This window comes from Balaenoptera musculus, chromosome 12, assembly GCF_009873245.2.
Source record: "Balaenoptera musculus isolate JJ_BM4_2016_0621 chromosome 12, mBalMus1.pri.v3, whole genome shotgun sequence".
NCBI lineage: Eukaryota > Metazoa > Chordata > Mammalia > Artiodactyla > Balaenopteridae > Balaenoptera > Balaenoptera musculus.
The window spans coordinates 73,510,467-73,523,036 of NC_045796.1; the positions used below are offsets into that span (position 1 = coordinate 73,510,467).

The 12,570-nt window shown below is 37.0% G+C and overlaps 1 protein-coding gene across 2 annotated transcripts in view; it reads left to right on the top strand.

Moving 5' to 3' along the window:
- The window catches only part of ME1 (malic enzyme 1), a 184,543-nt gene that overhangs the window by 17,952 nt on the left and 154,021 nt on the right, over positions 1-12,570 (top strand). The window lies entirely within an intron of this gene.

Below are 12,570 nucleotides of genomic sequence, written 5' to 3' on the forward strand. Positions count from 1 at the left end.
TATAAGTTTTTAGCCATTATTTCTCCAAATATTTTTTCTTTTTCCTCTTCTTTTGGATTCTGTTGAAATAAATATTAGGCCTTTTGGTATTGTCCCACAGGTCCCTGAGGCTCTGGCTGTTTTTTCAGTCTTTTTTTTCTTTTTTCTTTTCAGATTGTTAATTTCTAATTATCTATCTTTAAGTTAATTGACTCTCTGCTTTATACCTCGTTTCTGTTCTTGAGCTCATCCAATGAATATTTTATTTCACTTATTGTATTTTTCAGTTCTAAAATTTCCATTTGGTTTTTTATAGCTTTTCTTTCTTGGCCAGGACTTTTTATCTTTCCATTTGTTTCAAAATGTTTGGCCCTTATGGTTTGCGGCATAGTTGCAATAGCATTGTAAGTCTTCATGTGATAATTCCATTGTATGTGTCATCTCAGGACTGGCGTTTGTTGATTTTTTTTCCTTTGAGAATTAACACTTTCCTGTTTCTTTAGTTGCTGAGTAATTTTTGCATGTATTCTGGATATTTGCATATTAGGAGGGTCTAGGTTTTGGTTAAATCCTCAAGGGAATGCTGTTCTTTTTAGTTTTTTGCAGCCACTCAACCTGGTTAGGTCAGTTTGAAAGTTGGACTCACCTTCTATGGGTTGTGGTTCCAGTATCAATTATGTTTTCAAAGCCTACTTTGTAGTTCTGCTTGGATCTGTTCATCATGTGTCCTGCTTAGTGGCTAGTGTAGGATCTATGCAGTGGTTTACTCTATAGTTTAGTTCTGAGATCCTTTGTTATGTTGTTTAAGATCAGACCTATACATGCATAGCTCAGAGGTGACCTCAGGAGTTTATATACAACTTTATGAGATTACTTTCTTGAGTTCCCTTTTCTCTGTGATCTTTTGTGCTACTTTCTCTGTGATACTTTCTGTCTTCTTGAGGTCCCCCCTTTCCAGCCCAGTAGCCAGAAAACTGGGCCTTTAGTTTCCCCGCTCTGCTATGTGTTTCCTCTAGGTGCGTTTGTATCTGGGGCCAAGTTTTACTGGAAGACAGAGAAAAATGCAACAGACATTTGACCCATGATCTTGGGACCATTGCTCCTTTGGTTAAAAAGAATGATTTTCCTCCCTCAGAATTTTAGATATCTGCAGTGGCTCCTGTCACCCACTATGGGATTGCCTGGGGGTTGGGACTGGAGAGAATGGAAAATAATAGTGAATTTCCCTCCTCTCTGACCTTTAAAAGAGTCAGAAAAAAAAAAAAACCTTTTCTGATTCTTGGACCAGAAAGAGAAATCTTCTCTTGGCACTCTTTTTGCCTGCACTCAGTTGCACTCCCAGCTTTTGTGCTGCTTTTTGAGTCAAGGCCAGTTGATTACAGAGGGATATGAAAAAATAAAAGCCAGGTCATACTGGAGGGCAAACTCCAAGAAATGTCACTGATGCTTTGGTGGTACCTTGGATTCTGGTCTTCTTCCCCAGTTCTTCTCCTACCATTTACTTTTCAGAGTTTTCACATGGCTGCTCAGTGCACTGTATGCAAGGTCTATAGTTGGATTTAGTGGGAGAGACAAGAAAAAGTATGCTTATACCATTTTGCATAGGACCAGATCCCTTAGATTGTTATTTTAAAGGTGTGACTGTGTGAAACTAAGTCTAACTTGATTTTAAGTTTCAGGGGAAAAAAAATCGGGGAATCAGCTCTCAAATGTTTATTCACATTTTTTTTGCCCATTTTACTGGGGACATATTTTCTATAGCCAAATAAATATTAGTAATAAAGGTTATTCTGTGGAAAATGGTTCATTTCTATGTAGAGTTCTGTGGAAATATTTCTGTATTCTAAGAATTTAGAAAGATGATTTTTTTTTTTTAACATCTATGTAGTACTTCACTTCTGTTCCTCTTCATGTTATGATGAAAAAAATACTACAGAAATTACAGGATTCAGAGTTCCTTGGTGGAGGTGGGTTGGAGGGTGGTTATGCTGGTTTGTATTATAGCTTCATCTTTCAACATAGTTGCTCATAGGCCCTGGAATATAGTTAAGTATTCTGCAAAAAAAAGTTTATTGAAGGGATAAACGAGGGATCATTCTTGAAGTCATTCTTATAGCTCTGTTCTACCTTTCAGATGTGGCCATAACCTCTCCACAGGTCACATGCCACTTGGGGGATGTTTATGCTGTTGGGTGTGTGTTGGAGAATCTCTTCCCTTTAGTGAGTATAAGGATGACCAGTGTGTCGTTTAGAATTAGACTTTACTACATATAACAAACAAAAACCAACAAAACAGCAGTGCCTCACTTAAGACCTAGCTTATTTCTCTTTCACACAGGAAGGAACTTAGAGGTAGACAGTCTGGGGCTGTTTGGTGGGTCCACAGCATCACCAGGGATGTTGCTGCTCTACCGTCTTCAAGAGCACTTCTTGGTCCTAACCAACTATAGGTTTTTTTTTTTTTTTTAATTTTATTTTTATTATTTATTTATTTATTTATTTATTTATTTATGGCTGTGTTGGATCTTCGTTTCTGTGCGAGGGCTTTCTCTAGTTGTGGCAAGCGGGGGCCACTCTTCATCGCAGTGCACGGGCCTCTCACTATCGTGGCCTCTCTTGCTGCGGAGCACAGGCTCCAGACGCGCAGGCTCAGTAATTGTGGCTCACGGGCCCATTTGCTCCGTGGCATGTGGGATCTTCCCAGACCAGGGCTCGAACCCGTGTCCCCTGCACTGGCAGGCAGATTCTCAACCACTGCGCCACCAGGGAAGCCCCCAACTATAGGTTTATAGACATCATATACTCTTTCCAAGCTGGCCGCTGGAAGGAATGAGAGAAACACAAGAAGGCCTCCTTTCCAGTGGAGTCAGCTTTCTTTAAGGAGCCTTTCCCACAATGCACACAACACTTCTGCTTCCATATCATTGCTCAGGACTTTGTCACATGACCGCATCTCACTACAGGGGAGTCTGGAATGGTAGTCTTTCACCTGATACATGACCACCCTACATAATATTAGGATTTTCTTGCTGAGGAGGAAAGGGAGAACAGATGTTACAGTAGGCAACTGGCCGTGTCTGCCCAAGCCAGAGCTGCCGGAAACATAAGGATAGCGATTTAACCAATGTAAATAAGAAATACGATCATCATATTCTTGGAAAATGAGATAAATGGTTCTTAATATGTTTTAATATCCTTACAGGTTCACTGTATAAAAATAAATACACAAAAATATGACAAGTCTGTTTCCCTCCTATTTCTGTGCCCCGGCTAGCTGTTTTCCCTTCCTGGAGGCAACTGCTGCTTCAGGTGACCAGGGTTTCCATTATAGACTAGAAATATTCTACAAAGTGTGTTTTAAAATATTGTTTGAAGTTAATTTTCATATGTTAAGTTGTCATTGATATAGGGTATGAATCCCTTAGTGTGGTGGAGAGGAGGTGGTGGTTTACAGAGAACGGGCGCAGTTGGGAGGATGTGTGTGAATCAGACGGAGATGCGGAAAACAGGGAGTCGTGGTCCCCGGCTGGGTCCTTTGTTAGCTGCATGGTACTCTGAAACCGGCTCTGAAGCACGGCTTTTTCTTTCTTCACTGAGCCACCTTGAGTATCGGGATTCCTCAGTGTAGGAGTCAGACATACTGTGTGGTGAGTGCTGCCAGCTCCCTGGTAGCATTTTCATGAAATGGCATAACTCACCAGGAAAACAACAACGACAACTAGATTTAAGGTTTAAAACTTTACCTAGTCAACAGAGCTTACCTCTTTCATCATTCTTCCCACAGCTGTTGTTTCCTTCGCTCTGCTCTCTCCAAGAAGCCACGCTTTTCTGCATCGGGGTTTGTGCCTTTGTTTCTGGCATTACCACCTCCAGCGTTTCAGCTGGTCAACCCCTCCTCTTCTACTTGTCCTTAGGTCTCAGTTGAACCTCACTGCTCAGTGAGCTCTTCCTTTTTAACCCTCTAGATGAACTTAGATCTTAAGTTTTGCCTTTTCTTTCCCCCGTACTTATCACATTGTTATTTTAGAGTTATTTGTGTAGCTATTCCTATAATATCCTGTTAAGCTCTCTGGACTGCAAACTTCATGAAGCTTTGAACCACATTTAGCATGTCAGTGTTCCATTGGTTTAGTGCCTATAAGCATTGTGAGCATTCACTCAACAAATACTTGTTGAAAAATATTTGGTGAGCATGGTGATTGATTTTGTATCAACTTGACCGGGCCACTGGGTGCCCAGATGTTTGGTCAGATATTATTTGGGGTGTGTCTAGGAGGGTGTCTCTGGATGAGATTAATATTTGAATTGGTATACTGAGTGAGGCACACTTCCCTCCCTCATGTGGGTGGGCCTCATTCAATCAGTTGAAGGCCTGGATAGAACAAAAGGGCTGACCCTCCTGTGAGTAAGAGGGAACCCCTCTTGCTGGACTGCCTACAGGCTGGGACATCAGTTTTTTCCTACCTTTGGACCTGAACTGAATCTTTGGCTCTTCCTGGGTATTGAACCTACTGGCCTTCACACTAGAACCATACTATTGGCACTCCTGGTTTCTCCAGTCGTTGAACTTGGACTAGACCTACACCATTGGCTCTCGGAGTCTCCAGCCTGCCGACTTCAGATCTGGAGACTTGTCAGCTTCCATAATTGCAATGCCTTATAGTAAATTTCTCCATATGTATGATGTATATTCATACACCCTACTGGCTCTGTTTCTCTGGAGAACCCTGACCAATACAGTGAGCTTCATAGTCTTCCATAAAATAACTCTGAGAGGAGACAAAATGTTTCTGAAAATCTCAACTGTGGATCTGAAGTAAGAAAGCCATCTTGTGGTATTTCTGGGAATATCATGTGAAGTATATATCCCTTAGGACACTGCAGCATAATTCTCTGCAATAGTTCTTAACATATTTTTTGCCAAAGTCCCCTTTGGAAATTTGGTGAAGTCTGTGACTCCTTAAATCACTGGTTTAAATAAATAGTGTTTTAAATAGATAGTGTTACAAAAGAAACCGATTATATTGAAATATAGATATCAGAATATTGAAAAAATAAAGGTGGGATATTATAAGATATATTCCTCTTTATCAAAGACTTAAATAGCAAGACAATATATTTAAATATGGGCAATTTAAAATAAAATTTTATTTTGTAAAGAGGTCAGTATGAAGGTCGTCGATATGACTAGACTGTATGCCTGTTCATGTTGTAAAACAACCATATTTTGGGTCTAAAACTACTGTAATTTCAAAGTGATGATAAACATAAATGATATTTCAAGATATATGGCACAGATGTAATGTGATATGAAAATATTTGTTATTTCTATTTATGACATAATCACAGGAACTACTACTATTTCTCTTGTCTTCTCCCTTCTTTTATAATGGAAGGAAACACTAAATTTCATACAGTTAGTGAGAAAAGATGTCCACATTTAAAGATTCCTGAATTATACCCACTGATTCCTTGAGGGTCTGTGATTATTAGGTCCTTGGACCGTAGGTTCAGAACCTTTGGTAGGGATCTAAATTGGATCTTCACAAAAAGTACTGACAGGGTCTCTAAAAACTGATTCTTAAATTCAGGAGTTTTCTGACAATACCAAGAATGTGAAGAATAAAAGTCAGTATTTACTTAGCTCTTGTATATTCATGGTTTTGTTTTAAAAGTTATTATTAGTAACTCAAGCATTTTTATCAATATAATACTTTATAATTCACATAGGATACAAAAATATCTGGTCTCATTTTATCCTCTCAACAACCAAATGAGACACACATAACATGCACATATACTGTGTGTTCCATATGTTTGATTACTCCTATTTAGTAGATGCAGAAGTTGAGGCGAGTCTGCATTTAACCCCAAGCACTTTAAGTACCTGCTCAAAATCGTAGTGTTAAATAATATCTACTTGTGAATCAAACTTGGGTCTAAATCCAGATAGTATGCTCTTTAGACTTATATTGCCACGAATTCATATTTGCTAGTGAATTATGTGTGTAAATTTAACGTGTATGGATTAATGGAACCTATAATATATTCAAAATGTACTAGACAGCTGCCTACAACAAAGAATTATCTAGCCCAAAATGTCAGTAGTGCTGAGGTTGAGAAACCCTTGTTTAGATGAAGGTACTTAAAAAAAAAATCCTCACAAGCTCTAGCACTTAGGCTGACAGGTAGAAATGTCTTTTTGTCATACCAAGTTGATCTTGAATGCCTGGTTCAAAGTCATTTTAAAAAGCTGTTACAAGTGGATTAATTTAATTAAATAATCTAATGTATGTGTGGAAAGCGCAGTTGTTATTTGAGAGATTTCAAATCATGAGCACTCTGTATTAGTGCACATATTAAAAAATTTTAGTTTGAATTTGAATTGGGTGTGTTGGTTATTCAAAATAGAGCTACAGAGAACTGAACTACATGAAACTGAAACGTTGTTTCAGATCCATATATTTATTTATCCATTTGTTTATTTAAAATTGATTGAGGCACTGCTCCATCCTGATGTTGGATTAGATGCTGTCACACAGATATGACTTGCATAGTGCCTGCCCCTCAGAAGCACCTAGATCTCTGGGTGAAATAGTAGTTAAACAGAAATAATGAAATATGGGAAGTTCCATGATAGAAGTACGTGGTGCTGTAGGAGAACATTGGAGGACACCTCCCTAACCCAGAGAGAAGGAGGAAGGCCACCATTCAGGAATCCGCAAGGGTCATTTACAAATTCATGTGTAATTTAATTGGTAACTCAGTATATTGAATTGCTGTCTACTTTGAGGCTGTAGATTCTTCTACTACCTCAAAGAGGGAGGAAATCAAATGAAGGTACAATAGACGGTTATCTTGTGGTCTTGATCTTTCTGGTTCACTGTCTTGAGTGTTCGCTTTACATATATTATCATAGGCATATTTAGAGGGTTTTGTCTGAGTCACATGTATAATATATTTGTTAGAATAGCGTAAATGTCCATGTGATTACTGGAGACTCTTCTGGTGATGGGTATTACCCATTTGGTTTGGATTATTCATATACATTTCAATCTGTGATCTTAAACTTGTTTTTATCGTTTGTGTACATTGGTAGTTTCAATAGTTTATTAAGAATTACCAGTCTGCTTACTTAACAGGGGCTTCTCTCTACTGTGAAATTTGCCTTAAAACTTCTTTGAGAACAATAGAACTCCATCCTGCTGAAAGGATTTTGAAACCTTATTAATGATTTTAAGAATTATGTTTGGAAAATGTAGTGTTGACATTGATGGTTAACAATTTCTCAGCCTTATAAGGAATCTGTAAAGTTCTGACTTTTAAGTAAGAAATACTTAAACTAATTAAACATCTCATCTGATATTTTAAAAATCCTTTTGCTCTCTTAGGTAGAGGTGTTCTTTCTTTTTTAAAATTGGGCAAACATCACTTAAACTACAATGTAGTTATACTTGCTTATATCCTGTAATACCTAGATGAAATAAGTTTGGGTTGTTGTACAATTATGATATTTTCTTATAAGTTTTAGGGTATCTAGGGCCAAATGTATTTTAGATATATTTTTATAATCATTACTTATATCAGTTTAAATTACTTTATATCAGATATCTGTAAGAATTGCTATGTAATAAAGCCAAATATTTTTTCTTAAAGATGTTAATATATTATTGATTTTAAATAATTGATTTTTCTGTCTCTTAAAAGAGACTATTACCAGAGAACTTGATTGCACAGCTGAATGCATTCAAAATAATCATATGATTATTTTTCTGATGTAAACTTAACCTTGGAAATGTATATTCCATCTGGCTGATGGTTTTTTGAAGAAATGAGATTGTATACCGCCAGGAAAATTTTAAAAGTTATTATCTATGTTGTCAATTAGAATTTTTAAAAAATCAATTTCAAAGAACAATTTTTGGCAATCTGGAAGACTTGGGGGAAGGAACCATTCAGTAGAATGTGTCCAGGGCAAATGTCCAATATCTCTTCTCATTCTATAGATATGAAATATGCACATAAACTATGTTAATACATTTGAAATTATTATATTTAAAACTAAAGCTCAATTTGATCTCTTTATTTCAGAACAATAAATAATAAAAATGTAAAGGTCTCTCCTTTCGTACTCTTTACATATAAATAATTTCTCCCCAAAATTACTGTCAACAAAATTCTAAAACATTTTTTCATAAGACCTTTTAGGACAGATATGCCATATTATCTGTAATGTCACATTTATCAAATCTGTATGTAGTTCAGTCAAAATCATAAATTATGAAAAAAATTTGGTAAAGAAATCGAAGACAAATTACCTTTTAAAAAAGGTACTTTAAAATTTAGAATGTGAAATACATCCATAATTTGCTAAGCAAACTTTTAGTCATTTTAATTATATTCTTTTCAAATAAGGAGCAAATTACCTGCTGAATTGATTTTTTTATAGAACCTAATAAAATTTAGCACAGTGAAATTTACTCTTTCTGGTGTATACTTCTCTTAGTTTCGACAAGTGTACAATGTTGTGTAACCAGCGCCACAATCAAGAAAAGTTCCACCACCTCGAAAATATTCTCTCGTGCTGCCCCTTTGTAGTCAACTCTTCTCTCCACTCCCCGACCCGAGAACTGATCTTTTTCATCCTTATAATTTTGCTGCTTCCAGAATGTCAAATAAATGAAACCATGCAGTATGTAACCTTTTGAGTCTGGCTTCTTTCATTAGCATAAGGCATTTGCAGTTCATCTATGTTTCTTGTTTCAGTAGTTTTTCTTTTTTACTATTGAGTAATATTCTTGTGTACCAATGTAGCTTAGTTGTTTCAGGTTTTTTGCAATTATTACTTTCCACTGTCTTTTCTACTTCTTTAAACCTTCTTTCTTCACTTTTCTGCTTTGTCTTCTCCGAAACATATAATAGCAACTGTATAGTTATAGCAAATCAGTAATTGATTAATGATTTATTAATGATTAATGTGTTAATCCAACACATTTTTTGTTGATCACCTACAAAGTGACGGGTATTATTCTGGACACTAGGGATTCACTGGTTGAATAAAACATACAAACATCTCTGCCCTAATATGATTATGGCTTCAAACATTAAAATTAATGAATTCTATTATCATAATGCATTACCATACGTGTAGAGGTTATCTTAAAGATTTCTGTGATTTACTTAATGTTTTCCTTTTTGCCATTCAGCGTGATTATTTTTAGTCATCATACAGGGAAAAAAGAAAAACTACTGAAGTTCATTGGAAACATTAAAGACTGTTAGTGTGGAATATAGAACCTATTTGTTCTGTTTTTATGGCAGTAGTTTCTAATAAATTACTCAGGACAAAGTTTCTTTCTCAGTTATGTTTGCTCTGTGCAAACATGGTTTCTAATATAAGTCTCCTGTTATGCCAGGAATTTTGTTTTCATTTTTGCTTGAGAGTCTCAGTTTTCTCAAGAAGATATACATAGATTAATTAGTAGAGTCTAGAAGAATAGTTGTCCTGTTTGTTGCCCTCAGCAGTGAAACAACATACCATTCTGCTGTCTAGGGATCTAGTCCAAAAGGTTTTTTTAAGGAGGAAGGAAAGTAAAAGAAAGAAAAAGAGAAAAACAGGGTTGAACCTAGAGTGTATGAGAACACTTTTAGGTAATTAGAATTATATGTGATCTGGAAACCTAATATATGTATAGCCAAGCTTTTCAGCTACATAAAAGACTTAGCAGAAGTCATTTGAAAGTTAGAACCTGCATGTGTACTTTGGATACACTGTCCTTTGTTGGATAGGCCCTGCAGGAGAACCCTAAGATAAAAATTCTTTGAAACAGGTATATGTTACCTCAACTTTTTAATAAGGAGAAAGTGTTAAGCTAGGCTGTCGCTGTCAAGTTTTAGACGTAACTGACCTGTTTATAAATTTCTGCAAAATATATTAATATGTCTCTGTTAGTATGAAAAAATGCAATAGAGAGCCGGGATTATTACATTGTTCAAAATTCAACTTATTGTTTCTCTGAATGCTTTTTTGGGAAGCTGCTGGTTGGTAGGAATCACACTGATGTGTCATTCTTAAAACTGCCGTATATATTTAAAATTTTTCAGGGATTTTAAGATTTAAGTTTACATATTCATTGATTTTTTAAAAATTCACAAAGAGTAGTAATAGGATATGAATCCAGTCATAGGACTTTAACTCTTTAACTTGGCCCAGTTCTTCAGATTTCTAAGCCCTAGTGGTTTGTTTGTTTTTGTTTAAGAGTTGAATAGGTACTTTAGTGCATGTTGCAAAATTTGGCTAACAGCCTATGGGAGTTTGTAGTTACTAAACATCAAAGACTATAGCAAGAGATATCCAGGTGGCGTTATCATTTACATGGCATAAGGTATGGTAAACCTGTTAGGCTGAGGAATTGTTTCAGACCAAACATTGGAAAATTCATGTAAAAAGCCTGGCTAATGACACCAATAAATGAGTTAATGCCATTATAAAGTGAAAGAACGAGCATATGTTAGTACTTCCGATAATGAGCCTTATTCTCAGAATATCGATATTTTGATTATTATTTTTACAGGCAGATTTTCAAGGGCATAACATTCAAAAGTTTGCTGCTTCTTCACATATATTCATATGTTTTTGAGACTTTAACTTCAGCCTAGCTTTTTTCCCATTTTTAATTTCCAAGTTTTCATTTCAAGCTAGAGGAAAGTCTATTGTCTTCTTTTTCAAATACATTACTGTACATAATTCTTCATTTCTAGGAAGCAGACATTTTACATTATATCTTTATATTTTAAAGTATTTTACTTTATGTCGTTATAAAAAGTTTTACTTTATATCTTTATAACAAGTTGTATCTTTAGCAGGTGAAGTATGCCTTCCATTTTGTAGATTCCTTTTTCACAAAAACATACCTTTCTGGTTACTTTAAATTTTAAATGTAATTTTACCAGGCTTAATAGGCGAATCAGTTTCCTGAGCAGCAGTTTTAATGTTTTTAAAATTTTAATGTAAGTCTCTAAAATATTTGAAACTTTCTATTTTGTTTATCTTGCACATTACTGAGGTCTAATTATGTCAGTTACTGTTCTGAGCACTAGGGATAAAGCAGTGAAAAAAAAAAACCAGACAAAATTCCCTGACCTCATGGAATTTGCATTCTCGTGGGGACACAAACCACAAATGAAAAAGAAAATGGCATGGAAGGGTTCTAGCAGCACCGCAGTGTCTCCTGGTGCGGACGGGGACTCCAGGGAGAGGATAGAGAGACTGCGCTGGTCCGCTGTGCTCCAGGCATCTGGGAGGGGGTGATGGCACCAGGCACGGCTGGGCACCCTGGATTATCCTCTCGGAGGGGGACCATCCTGCTGCTGTCCACGTGTATTAGAACTCCGGAGGATCCCCCGCTGGGCATGTAATGGGGCTTTTGTAGTGAAGGAATGGCTGCTGGTGGAGCAAAACATCTTGGAAATGGGCCCCAGCCGTGCCCATAGCAGTGGAGCAAACCCGCCCATCATCACGTTGGGGCCAGACCCAAAGCAGTCAGTCTAATCGAAGAAGCCTCTTGGGCTTCAGTATCTCCAGGGAGATCCTAATCTTCCAGATGAATGACTACTGGGTTTATCTGCTATTACTTCCCCTCGTATTATATCCTGGCCAGTCTCCTAGGTCCATTCTGGGTTTTTGTAGGCACTCATCAGTTCTATTTTGTTTGCTTGTTTTTGAGCCTCATAGTTTGTAATGCTGTTGTTTTGTACAGTCAGTGTTCGTGTAAACAGATGATGTAGGTATAATAATAAGGCTCGAATGGGCTTACTGGGTGAGTCTGGAAAGGCTTTAGAGAGGAGGGAGCGTTTGAGGTATGGCTTGAAAGGAGAGAAGCAGGGAACGAAGACATTCTTGACTGTGGTATAGTGCAAGAAGAAAGGGGTGCGGCATGTCCAGGCAATGGTGAGAAGTTTTGTGTAACTAGGAGTGTATAATTAGTGGGAGATAGCTTGGGCGAGGAGTGTTGGAAAAGGTACCTCGGAATCATAGATAAGGCGTCTCCTGACCTATTTTATACATAGAAACACAGCAGGGGACTTCCCTGGTGGTCCAGGGGTTAAGAATCAGTCTTGCGATGCAGGGGACACTGGTTTGATCCTTGGTCGGGGAACTAAGATCACACGTGTCGCAGGGCAACTAAGCCTGTGCGCCGCAACTACTGAGCCCACACGCTCTGCAGCCTGTGCGCCACATCTAGAGAGGACCCCGCGAACTGCAACAAAGAGCCCACACGCCACAACGAAAGATCCTGTGTGCCGCAACTAAGATCTGATGCAACCAACCAACCAACCAATAAATAAATAAATAAATAAATAAATAAATATTAAAAAGAAAAAGAAACACAGCAGGTTGTAGGTGACCTACTCATGTTCATCATTTAAAAACCTTTTGTAATAACTACTATTCATTTTTAAATTTAATGATACTAATACTGATAATTATATCTTATTTCATTTGCGTGGCTTCAGATAATTTCCTCCTATCCATTGCCTGATTTTATCCTAACATTATCTAGGTGACACAGATCTGAAAATATTATCCTA